The sequence below is a fragment of the Balaenoptera musculus genome, chromosome 17 (genome assembly GCF_009873245.2).
Source record: "Balaenoptera musculus isolate JJ_BM4_2016_0621 chromosome 17, mBalMus1.pri.v3, whole genome shotgun sequence".
NCBI lineage: Eukaryota > Metazoa > Chordata > Mammalia > Artiodactyla > Balaenopteridae > Balaenoptera > Balaenoptera musculus.
The window spans coordinates 19721915-19734169 of record NC_045801.1 but is presented as its reverse complement, the minus strand read 5'-3'; positions in this window follow the sequence as shown (position 1 = coordinate 19734169).

Genomic DNA, 12255 nt, shown 5'->3' with positions numbered 1-12255 from the left:
CTTCTCTAAATTAATACATCCAAAGCTTAATCCCTTATCCTTGCTTAGAAATTGGTTTTTCTTCTTTCCTTCTGTCACACTGAATGATACTATCACCCAGGCGCTCGGACTAGGAACAGGGAAGTCACAAAGTTTGCTTTTTGTTCTTTATCTTAAATATAGATAATGAAAAATTTCAAGCATATTTATAATGAGAGAATAAGAAACACTGTGTACCAACCACCATTCAAATTTGCCAAATATTAATATTTTGTGATATTCACTTCAGATATTTTTTTCAAAAAAATACATTATAGATACAATAAAGTTTTCTGTGTAAAATTCCTGACTTCATTCTTTTCTCATCTTTCCATCGAGATAATTATTATCCTGAAATGTTGTTTATCACTGTATGCTTTATAAATTTTGCTACACATGTCGATATCGATAAATAATACACTTTATTCTTTTGCATGTTGTGCCAAAGGCATCATACCATACATATCTTTCAACTTTTTTTTAAACTTTATATTGCATTTTCCCTATTTTAAATTTTGGAAAATCTTTTATGTGTGTGTGTATATTTGATTCTTTTCCTTTACCAGTTTTTAGAATAATGAGTTTGTTTTCTTGCAACCTCCAAAAGTGACCAATGATATTTTTAAAAATATCTTTATAAACTCATGTACCATATTTAGTGCTTTCATTAATTGCAGATATTATTCTCTTTGATGCTTAGATTGGTATCATACTCTTAGGCACCATTGATGGAAGAAAAAACAAAATAATTGGCTCAAGTCAGCCAGTTAACAACTTAAAGCATGGTGTGAACGTCAGAAGGCCTCTTTAATGGCACTTAAGAGAAGCAAGACTTCAGAGAAGTCTGAATTATCAGCCACGACAAGCTTCTAACCAAAGTCAGAGGCCTGATCAGAAGAGAGTCAGACCCAAAGATTTAGGATAGGGCAACAGGGTATATGTACTTGAGAATATTCCCTGGAGCCCTCTGTGTCTGCATCAATGGCTATTTCTTTTTGCTAGAAGACAGCACTCAGCTCCCCTAACGGCCCCCCAACTGCCCTCACCTTCCTGCCTGAAGGCTATGCAAAGGCCTCAACCAGTACCTTTCAGGATCTGCCTCCACCTCCCCTACTGACCATTAGGGCAATAACTAAGTTCAAGTATCAGCATTGCATAGCTGGGGGTAGTGCTGCCTTGCTAAGGTAGGGAAGAGATTGATTATTCACCAAGAGAGACTACAGAACTTGGCTACTATGAACCAGCAAGAAATGAGAAAGCATGCCTGGGAGAGAAACTTGAGGATACTGAAAAGCAGTGACAAGGAAGAGGGTGTGTAGAATAATACGACAGTGGGTAAGCTATTCTGTAAATCCGTGGATGGAAGTTTCGGCAGAAACATTGCAAACAGAAAAGACAAAGCCAAATCCAGAGTGACTTTTCCAGCAAAAACAATGAGCTATCTCTTCTATGATGAGAGTGGCCTAGTGTAATTAACCTGCCACCAGGTAGCTAGCTGGGTGATCACCCCAGGGAATGATGTCCCGAATGACTCTCTCTTGCTTAATTTGGGTTTCTACTCAATGTAGGTCTTTGCCCTGGAAGGGGGTACATCCTGATTAATTTCAGAACTTCATAAGACCCAGGCTGCCCCAGCATCATCTGACCTCTCTTTGGTCCTCACTCCCCCATGAATTGGAGCCTATGTGGCCTCCTCCCAGTTTTAGCCACTTATTTCTAACAGGGTGTCCCAAGAAGGCCCTGTCTCTGGGAATGACTACTTGTTAGTGATTTCTGAGTGCGTCAGGTCAAGGGGCTTCAGATATTCTGGTTTTTCTTTGCTTTATTCCCCACTTTTTTAGTATCACATGAGGTATTTTGGGTTTTGCTAGTTTGACCCCACTTATATTTTGAAATTCATGAGGATATTTTGTTATCTAATTTGGCTGAAGATGTTTTCTGTGGTTTTGTGGTGGTTGCTTTGTTTTATTTTCATTTAATTCAAGGAGATTTAAAAACTACTCCCCTGACACCACCACCTTTCTTATATTATACTATATTATATCATATCATATTATATTATATTAAATTTGTTCCTATTAATACAGGGAGTTCTGGTTTGTTACTTTCTGTTCTTGTGAGATGTTTTATTTATTTATGTTTTTATTTATCTATTCTCCAATTGAGTGACAATTATTTTCCAAATAGTCACCATTGTAAACAATACTGCAATAAAAATTTTTAAACATGTATATGTATGTATATTTTCTTTGCACAAATGAGAGTTTCTCTAGTGTTTTAAACTAAACATGTTTAAATGTTTAAATGTTTAAACTAAACTGGAATTTAGGATAGGCACACTTTCACGTTTGTAAATATCCCAAATAGCATACAAAGATGTTCTATATCAATTTACATCCTAAGCAGTATCAGTCAGGGTTCAACAAGAGACATAAACCAGGGAATTCCCTGGTGGTCCAGTGGTTAGGACTCCGCGCTTCCACTGCAGGGGTGCCTGGTCAGGGAACTAAGATCTTGCAAGCCGCATGGCCAAGAAAAAAAAAAAAAAGAGAGACACTCAGTAGCAGACATATATTAAGGGATTTGTTGAAAGGAATTGGCCTATGCTATTGTGAGGGCCTAGTTAGGTAAATCCAAAATCCATAGAGTAGACCATCAGAAAGGAAGAACTGAACTCTTGGACACAAGCTACACCTGCAGTAGACAGGCAGAATTTCTTCTTTTTCCAGGAAAACCTTAGTTCTGCCCTTAACGACTGTCAGTTGATAGAATCGGGCACACCCAGACTATCTACAATAATCTCCTTTACTTAAAGTCAACTGATTATGAATGTTAATCACACTTACAAAGTAGCTTCACAACAACCCCTAGGTTAGTGTTTGAATGAATAACGAGGGGTTATAACCTAGCCCAGCTGACACATAAAACTGTCCATCATAGCAATGTATGAAGTTTCCACTATTCCACATTTGTATCAACACTGGAATGATCAGACCAAGGGAATATGTATAGGAATGGATCCTAACGCTGTTGAACCAGAGTGAAAGAAGTATGTTGATATCATTCACTGACATGGATAAGTAGAGTCGGATTCAGTGCACTATTTCAAAGGTCATGGATTGGCTTTATCACTTCACTTGGTTGGTTGACTCAAACCTCAACCTAAAGGTAGCGTTACACTAAGTAAAATTTAAATGCTAGAATTTTCTTGTGTACTGTAGAATAATGCGTCCTAAGATTTAGAATGCCTTTGGAATGCTAGGGTGGAATTTTCAAGTAAAACCTGCTCACCCAGCACCTAACCGTCTTCCTCCAGTGAGTTCAAAGTACACTCCCTTGAAGATCTATCTGATAGCTCTTCTCTGCAGCATAAGTACGACAATGGGAACCACCGAACAGTGCTCCCTGAATTCAATCAATTTAACCTATTTGTTATGTTTGTAATTTATTTTTATTATATTTTGGGTAATATTTGTCTGTGTGGGATTGGAAATTTTTAAAATAAGTGGGCCTTTTCCCCCAGCTGGGTTTAGAAACACTATTGTAAATATTTGTACAGTAATCCTTCAAGGATTCCTATGTGATGCAAAGCATACAAAACACCAATTATCTATTTACCTAACATTTAACAGGCACAGTGGATATACTTATGTTCAGTACACAATGAAACTACAAGAATTTTTGCAAATTGTTTTCCTTTTATACTTCAATGAATATAACTATAATGTAAATAAGCAATGAAATATGGTAACATGTTTAGGGTACATAAAGAAAGCAAATAACATTTTTAAAATTTTAGGAAAAAATCTGTTTAGTACTGATTAAAGAGTTGCTTGAGTGAGGTTTGGGTTAAGAAGGGGGGGATGGAGTCACTGGAGCCTTTGGTGGTGACAAAGATTAGCTAGAATGAGCTGGTGAGAAAAATAAGTGAAAAAGTAAATGTGTGAGGTTTACAGACTTCACTTATTGACACCCAATACTTCAGAAATATATGACCATCTAAAACCATAGACAAAGCATTGGGACGGAAGTCTCATTAGCAACCATTTTGAAGTCCTTTGGTTGCAATTATACAGCTCCTTTTAGTATGAGATGGTGCATGTCATCACTTTTTAAAATTTGATATTCCTATTCAGGTCAAGATCACAGTCACAAACAACAGCAATATTGGTCTACATCACCTGAAGTTTCTTTTAAAGATTTGTCATCTACCATTCATGGTTCTTCCTCTTTTTCATCAGTGGTTCCTTCTATTTCACTGAGAAGGATTGATTCACCCTCACTATTAGTGGAAACTGCTTCCACCATAATCAATAGTGCCTTTAGACCTCAGCAAACCTACCCTGGGCTTACCTCTGGCCCTCCTTCTTCCAGACCCCTCCTCACAGAGCAGGTAGACCTAGAGATCAAGAGGATGTAACCATCTAGTGTCTCTGCCCCTGTTTTAGACCAAAATCAAGGTACCTAAAAAACCCGGAATTCCCTGCCCACATGGACACAAGCTCACTTCCAGGGCCTGCACAGGCCTTTCTCTAGACCGATGCTACAAAAGTTGGATGCTACATGAGGAGTGGCTATGCATAACTCTTTGTTGAGCCTGGGCTTGGGAGAGAGTCAATGCATGGAGCTTTGAAGTGTGGGCTGGAATGTTCATATTCAGGCAGGTGAGACCCCTCCAGGATGTGATGGAGCTGGTCAGGAGAAGTTTGGGTGAGCTGTGGGCTGGATCCTCTTTTACCCCAGGCTCTGCAAGTGTTTGGAGAGGGCCTGCCAATAATCCTCCAAGTATAAAATCTTACAGCTTCTCAGATTTCTCGAACCATTCCTGACTTGCTTTGAAACTCAGCTCCCCCACCTAATCACTCCCTCTCTCCATTGCCTTCTTCAGATCTTTAGAGATGTCTAGTGCCTTCTGCTATCTCAACATGGTGCTAAATGACATCCCATGCTGAGTGTAGCTCTCAAGCCATTACAAAAGGTATTTCTCTAGTTATTAAAAAATATTATGCTGTTCTCAAGTAACACAATGGAGCTTTCCAGCATCAACAACACTTCCCCAATATTTATTTTGTTATCACATGCACAATAGATCCAGACATGTGTATGGCCAAGCTTTATATGTTTAATGCATTCACTTTGCTCAATATACTTTATCACCTCCAGCATTTAAGTGTATGAGCTTTTTAAGTGTATGATAATTCCTTTGTTTACAGTTTTTTTCCCTAATTCTCTTTAAAAACGTTTTTACTTAATAATGTCAGGCAGATGATAGCAAGGATACAGAAAGTGGTTTTAAAAGAGGAGCATGAGACACCATCCTGTCAAAAGAGAGAAGAGGTGAAAGCAGTTCCCTCTGAATCTTCTTGTCCGGATTTCAATCTAAATAATTTTTGCTAGCCCATGTGTGTAACTCCACTAGCATGGATTTCAACTAAAGTAGTAAGTTTGGGGTAAATATTTTACAAGTCGTTATAGTGAATATTTGAATAGCGAGCATTCACATAGTGAGGGATACCTGTACTTCTCTCTCCAGTTTACTTTCTGTGCTGCCAGAAGACTTATGTTTCCAACGTAAACGCTATTCTAATTAATATTTCCTTCTTTAAAATCACTAATAGTTCCCCACAATTTATGAAAAAAAATTCTAAATCATTCACATGCCATTCAAGGCCACTCATAACCTGATCTCCACCTACCTTTCCAGCCTCATCCTAACCTCCTCCAATTATATCTAAACCACACAAAGCTACTTGCTCAAACATACACATATATTGGTTCCTTTGGAATGTCCCTCTCCATTCGGTACCATACCTACCTTCTCTTTTATGTCTTATGCTTCCTCTCCTATCCTCATACTCAGCAGATAACTTTGCTTTCTACTTCACTAAGAAACTAGAAACCATCAGAGGAGAACATACACAAACTCTCACCACCACAAGTATATACCCCTTAGCATCTGTACCTATAAACCTTGCCTTCCTTGGTGTTACTATAGACAAACTGTCCATGCTTCTATCCAAGGCCAGCTCCTGTATGTTTATACTAGATCCTTACAGTCTTGTTGACCCAAGGTCATTACACCTCTGAGATCTCCCTTCAAGAAAAAAGTTGCCATTCAGCTGCAAAGAGGGAAGCTGGATGGTAGCCTTCAACTTCAGAGCCTTTGGATTGATCTCAACTTTCAAGGTAAGATTCCGGTTTCCTACACAGCCCTCAGCTAATGATGAATCATTAAGAAGCTATAAGGAGCCGTCCATTTCTCCTCAACATTGGAAATCTTTGCTCCAGAGTTTTCTCCTGCTTTGTATGATGCTCTCCCTGCTCAATCCTGCTTCCATTCCCTTTCATTTCACAGACGTCAGATCTGAATCGTGTTCTGAAAACTTCCCCTACCTAATCTTGTTTCTTCCCCCTTCATCTTTCAGACGTTTCTTACAGGGAAACTCTTTCACTCCTAACTTCATCTCAGCATCTGCTTCCTAAAGGACCAACACTACCAGAGATGGCATGTACTCAGAATGGTTTGAGAATTGGATTTGAGGACTGAATCCCTTATCACCCAGCTGCCAACGAGGACACCAGTGGTTAGAGCTTTGCCAGACATCGTACTGATGAAAGAAATCAAAGATGACAGAAACAGGTGGAGAAATATACCATGTTCCTGTATTGGAGGAATCAATATTGTGAAAATGACTATACTACCCAAAGCAATCTACAGATTCAATGCAATCCCTATCAAACTACCAATGCCATTCTTCACAGAATTAGAACAAAAATTTTACAATTCGTAGGAAACACAAAAGACCCCTAATAGCCAAGCAATCTTGAGAAAGAAAAACGGAGTTGGAGGATCAGGCTCCCTGACTTCAAACTATCTGCAAGCTACAGTAATCATGACAGTATGGTACTGGCACAAAAACAGAAATATAGATCAATGGTACAGGATAGAAAGCCCAGAGATAAACCTACACACATATGCTCACCTAATTTACAACTAAGGATGAAAGAACATACAATAGAGAAAAGACAGCCTCTTCAATAAATGGTGCTGGGAAAACTGGACAGCTACATGTAAAAGAATGAAATTAGAACACTCCTTAACACCATAAACAAAAATAAACTCCAAATGGATGAAAGACCTAAATGTAAGACCAGACACTATCAAACTCTTAGAGGAAAACATAGGAAAAACACTCTTTGACATAAACCACAGCAAGATCTTTTTGGACCCACCTCCTAGAGCAATGGAAATAGAATAAAAAATAAACAAATGGGACCTAATGAAACTTAAAAGCTTTTGCACAGCAAGGAAACCATAAACAAGACAAAAAGACAACCCTCAGAATGGGAGAAAATATTTGCAAATGAAACAATGGACAAAGGATTAATCTCCAAAATATACAAACAGCTCATGGAGCCCAATATCAAAAAAACAAACAATCCAATTAAAAAATGGGTAGAAGACCTAAACAGACATTTCACCAAAGAAGACATACAGATGGCCAAGAGGCACATAAAAAGGTACTTAACATCATGAATCATTAGAGAAATGCAAATCAAAACTACAGTGAGGTATCACCTCACACCAGTCAGAATGGCCATCATCAAAAAATCTAGAAACAATAAATGCTGGAAAGGGTGTGGTGAAAAGTGAACCCTCCTGCACTGTTGGTGGGAATGTAAACTGTTGCAACCGCTATGGAGAACAGTATGGAGGTTCCTTAAAAAACTACACCTAGAACTACCATATGGCCCAGCAATCCCACTACTGGGCATATAACCTGAGAAACTGTATTCAAAAGAGTCACGTACCACAATGTTCATTGCAGCACTATTTACAAGGCCAGGACATGAAAGCAACCTAAATGTCCATCAACAGATGAATGGATAAAGAAGATGTGGCACATATATACAATGGAATATTACTCAGCCATAAAAAGAAACGAAATGGAGTTATTTGTAGTGAGGTGGATGGACCTAGAGTCTGTCATACAGAGTGAAATAAGTCAGAAGGAGAAAAACAAATACCGTATGCTAACGCATATGTATGGAATCTAAAAAAAAAAAAAATGGTAGTGTTGAACCTAGTGACAGGGCAGGAATAAAGACGTAGACATGAGAATGGACTTGAGGAGATGGGTTGTGGAGGGGGAAGCTGGGGGGAAGTGAGAGTAGCATTGACATATATACACTACCAAATGTAAAATAGTGGGAAGCAGCATCATGGCACAGGGAGATCAGCTCGTTGCTTTGTGACCACCTAGAGGGGTGTGATAGGGAGGGTGGGAGGGAGGCTCAAGAGGGAGGGGATATGGGGACATGTGTATGCATATGGCTGATTCGCTTTGTTGTACAACAGAAACTAACACAGTATTGTGAAGCAATTATACTCCAATAAAGATCTATTTTAAAAAATCATTGCAATGTGCTTCTCCTACAGCAAAGAAGGAACCTCTTTGGGTTCTAGGAAAAAGCCCATTCTATACCTAGGAATAATTCTCTCACCTACATACTGGTTGACGTGAAAAGGAGCCAGCTTTTAGTGGGACCTAGAACGTGAAAGAGCTCTGACTCAAGTCCAGGCTATGGCACAAGCAGCCTTACCACTTGGGCTGTTCATTCTAGCAGAGCCTATGTTATTGGAAGTGTCTGTAGCAGGAAAAGATGCAGTGTGGAGTTTATGACAAGGACCACTGGGAGTACGCCAAGGCAGGCTCCTAAAGTTTAACAGCAAGACCATGCCCTATGCAGGCAAGAGTTATTTGCCTTTTAAGGACAGCTCCTAGGGAATTCCTGGGCCCTGGCAGAGATGGAATACTTGACCATGAGACACTAAGCAAACATTCCAGAACTTCTGATCAAGAGCTGAGTTATATTGGAATCAGCCAGTCATAAAATCCCACAGGCCCAACAGCAATCCATGCTAAGATAAAAATAGTAGATACATCAAGGATTAAGCACTAACAAAACCAGGGGGCATAAGTAAACTGCATGACCAAGCATCCCAGACCCCCATGGTTGCATGCCCTCTATCAGCTCATATTAATGGACCTATGGGAAGGTGGTGTCTACAAAACCACCAGAATAAGGAAAAACCATTATAAACTTAGTTTATCAAGTTCATTCAGTATTTAAGTGTCAGCCAAATTAAATGATGGCTGCATTACAGCCATACCCAGAAATGACCTTGAAAGACAGCGGAGAAGGATAATCTTCCTAATGGGCAGAATCTTTAATAATATAATTGGCTTATCCACTTTTAATGGAAAGATAAGTGGCTTAAGGTGAGAATGTATATGAAATCAATGGCAGCGGCATATGACCTGGCAAGGTAATCAGGAGCCTGAAGAAAAAGACTAGAAGACTGGAGTCAAAAATTTTGGTGTAGAAGTGTAAGAATGTATATACAAGCATGAGCATCAAGTCTAAGGATATTTGTATCACATGTTAACCCATTCCAGAAAGTATTCACCATTGAAAAGACACTGAATAACCAAGCAGAAAAATTGGCCCACCCAGTTAACCTTGGTCAGTATTTTTCATCAGCCACCCTTGCACTGGCATGATGAGCCCATGAATAAAGTAGCTACAGAAGCAGAGATGAAGACTAACACATAGACTCCCCTTTACCAGTGCCTCTGTATTTCTGACCTTTAGAAATAAAGCCTGAAAGTGCATCCCCAGTATGGCACTATTCCTTGAGGAGACCAGCTTACCACTTGGTGGCAAGATGACTTCTATTGGACCACTGTGAATCACATGTCTGCTCTGCATCTGGCTGTATCATGAGAATAATAGACTCTATTTCTCTTTCTCTTTCCAAATCTCCTATGAATGCCTTTCATTGAAAAACTCTAACCAGGAACCAATTAAGGAAGGGAAGGTGGGAACTGTAGTTCCTACCTTCTCTTCTATAATGTAAAGGACACCTTACAGGGAGGTGGCAATGAGGCCAAGTTAACACCAGACCCTTGAGCATGGTCCATCCCTTGTCAACCTGGCGTTTATACATACCCCTGCTGCTCATAATTAAACTTCTAAGTTGAGATAATAACAATATGTACAGATGAGAATGCTCATGGCTGTCTTTCTAACAATTCCAAGTATGGTATGAGTATCAATGAAGAAAAAAAGAAGAATTTGACCAAGGGAAAATAAACAATTTATCTATTGTTGAGAGAGTTGTAGACATTCTCTTTTTGTCGTGTTTAAGTAAGTTGGACATCTTTAGGAGAGTTAGGAGAGCATAGTTAAAAGCATGGGCTCAGAAGCCATTTTGTTTGAGCTTAATCTTATCTCTCATCCTTACTAGTTTGTGACATTGGGCAAGTTACTTAGTCTCTTGATACCTAACTCTCCTTCTCTATAAAATGTCCAAACACCTAGATCAGTGCCTATCATACAGTGAATACTCTAAGTTTGGTTGTGATTATTCCCATCTTTAAGAAAGTTTGTGGTTGTGCTTGCAGGCAAAAGAATGACCAAATGACCTCTCATAATCTCTTAATGCAGAGTTTCTGTTCTGTTCTATTGCTGAACTAGCCCAGCCCTAAAAGTTTCCCCACCTCTCCCACCTCATCCTCATCTTCACGATCCTCTGCATGGACAGCATGTCTTAGAAGTGTATGGGCTTCATCACTGATTCATGCTGTCCTCTGCTGTCATCACTCTAACATCCTCTGCCATCAATCAGTCCATCTGGTCAAGTCACCTTCTAATCAACCTACCATATTCTCTTCTTTTTTCTTCCATTTCAAAAAAAAAAAATTTCCATGCCTCTTCTGGTTTTTGAGGTTCCTTCTTAAGTATTCTTCTGAGACAGTACCCCTGGTTTGATCCTGGGAAGAATAACGTCAAGCATACTCCTGGGATGGAAATTTCAAAGGCTCGAATGTAATGCCAGCATTCCAATTTGGAACCCAGAGGTCAGGAGTTCCATAGTTCGTGTACACTCAGCACTTTGCTCCCTTGCGTTACTGGTGCACATCAGATCATAAACCCTTTTAAGGACACAACTTGTGTTTTATTCATCTTTGTATCTTTCCTAGTATCTGGCACAATGTTTTGCTCAATAAAGGATTGGTAAATGGAAATAAATAGAATAAAATGGAACTTAACATTCTTGGAAAGTCATGAGCAGTTTAATTGCCTAGCAATTAAAGGTTATTTTCTTTTTATTTTAATAACATTTATTAATATAGAAAAATTGTAAATATTATAAAATTATAATACCACAATCCAGAGATAGCCACTGTTGTTACTTTTCACTTCATTCTAATATTTTTGATACATTTTTTACTTAGATATTAATTTTTTTTTGTATGCTGTAGAGGCTTTTTTTTAACTGAATTTATTCTCTATTATTTACCTTAAGAAATAATACTGGATACATCAGATCTAACTTTAATTTGATAAAGGTTAATCGTCAAAGCCTACTGTGAACTGCCTACAATTGGACAAATGTCAGATGAATTCTATTTTTTATCTAGAACCAGACAAGAACATAAATAGTATTCATTCACTTATTCATTTATTTGCTTACTTTCAACGAATAGTTATAGGGCCTCTTCCTTATGCCAGACACAGTTATGTGCATTGAGGATATAACAGTAAGCAAAATAGACAAAAAATGTCTGCCCTTATAGACATTATATTGGGGAGAGACAGAAGTAAAAAAAAAAAAAAAGATATATGTCACAGACAGTGTTAAGTAGTTACAACCGCTATAACTAGCGTTATAGTTAATTAATAAGTAGTTATAAACATTATAAACGTAGAAAAAAATAAAGCAAGAAAGTTGTATAAAAAGTGCTTGCATAGGTATGTCCTGTCCATTTTAAATATCCTGAGGAGAGAATATCTAAGCAAAGACTTGAAAGAAGTGAAGGAGTAATGCAGATATTGAGATAAGACTTTTCCAGGCAGATATAAAATTAAATGGAAAGCAGAACTTGGACTAGAGTGAGGCAAGTGAGGCGCCTAGGTTGCAAAATTTAAGGACGCACCGGCTCTCAGCTCACGCAAATACAGTTGATCCTGGAAAGGCCCTCAGGCAAACTGTATCTGGCAAGTTTCAGGAATAGTAAGGTGCTCAGTGCGCCTGGTGAGAGGAGACCAATGTGGAGAGCAGCTCACTGAGGTAGGATGTGTAAGGATGCCACGGTAAAACCTCCTAGGCATTGGCAGGATGTTGGCTTTGGTCTGAGTAAGATGGGCAGCCATTGTAGGGTTTTGAGA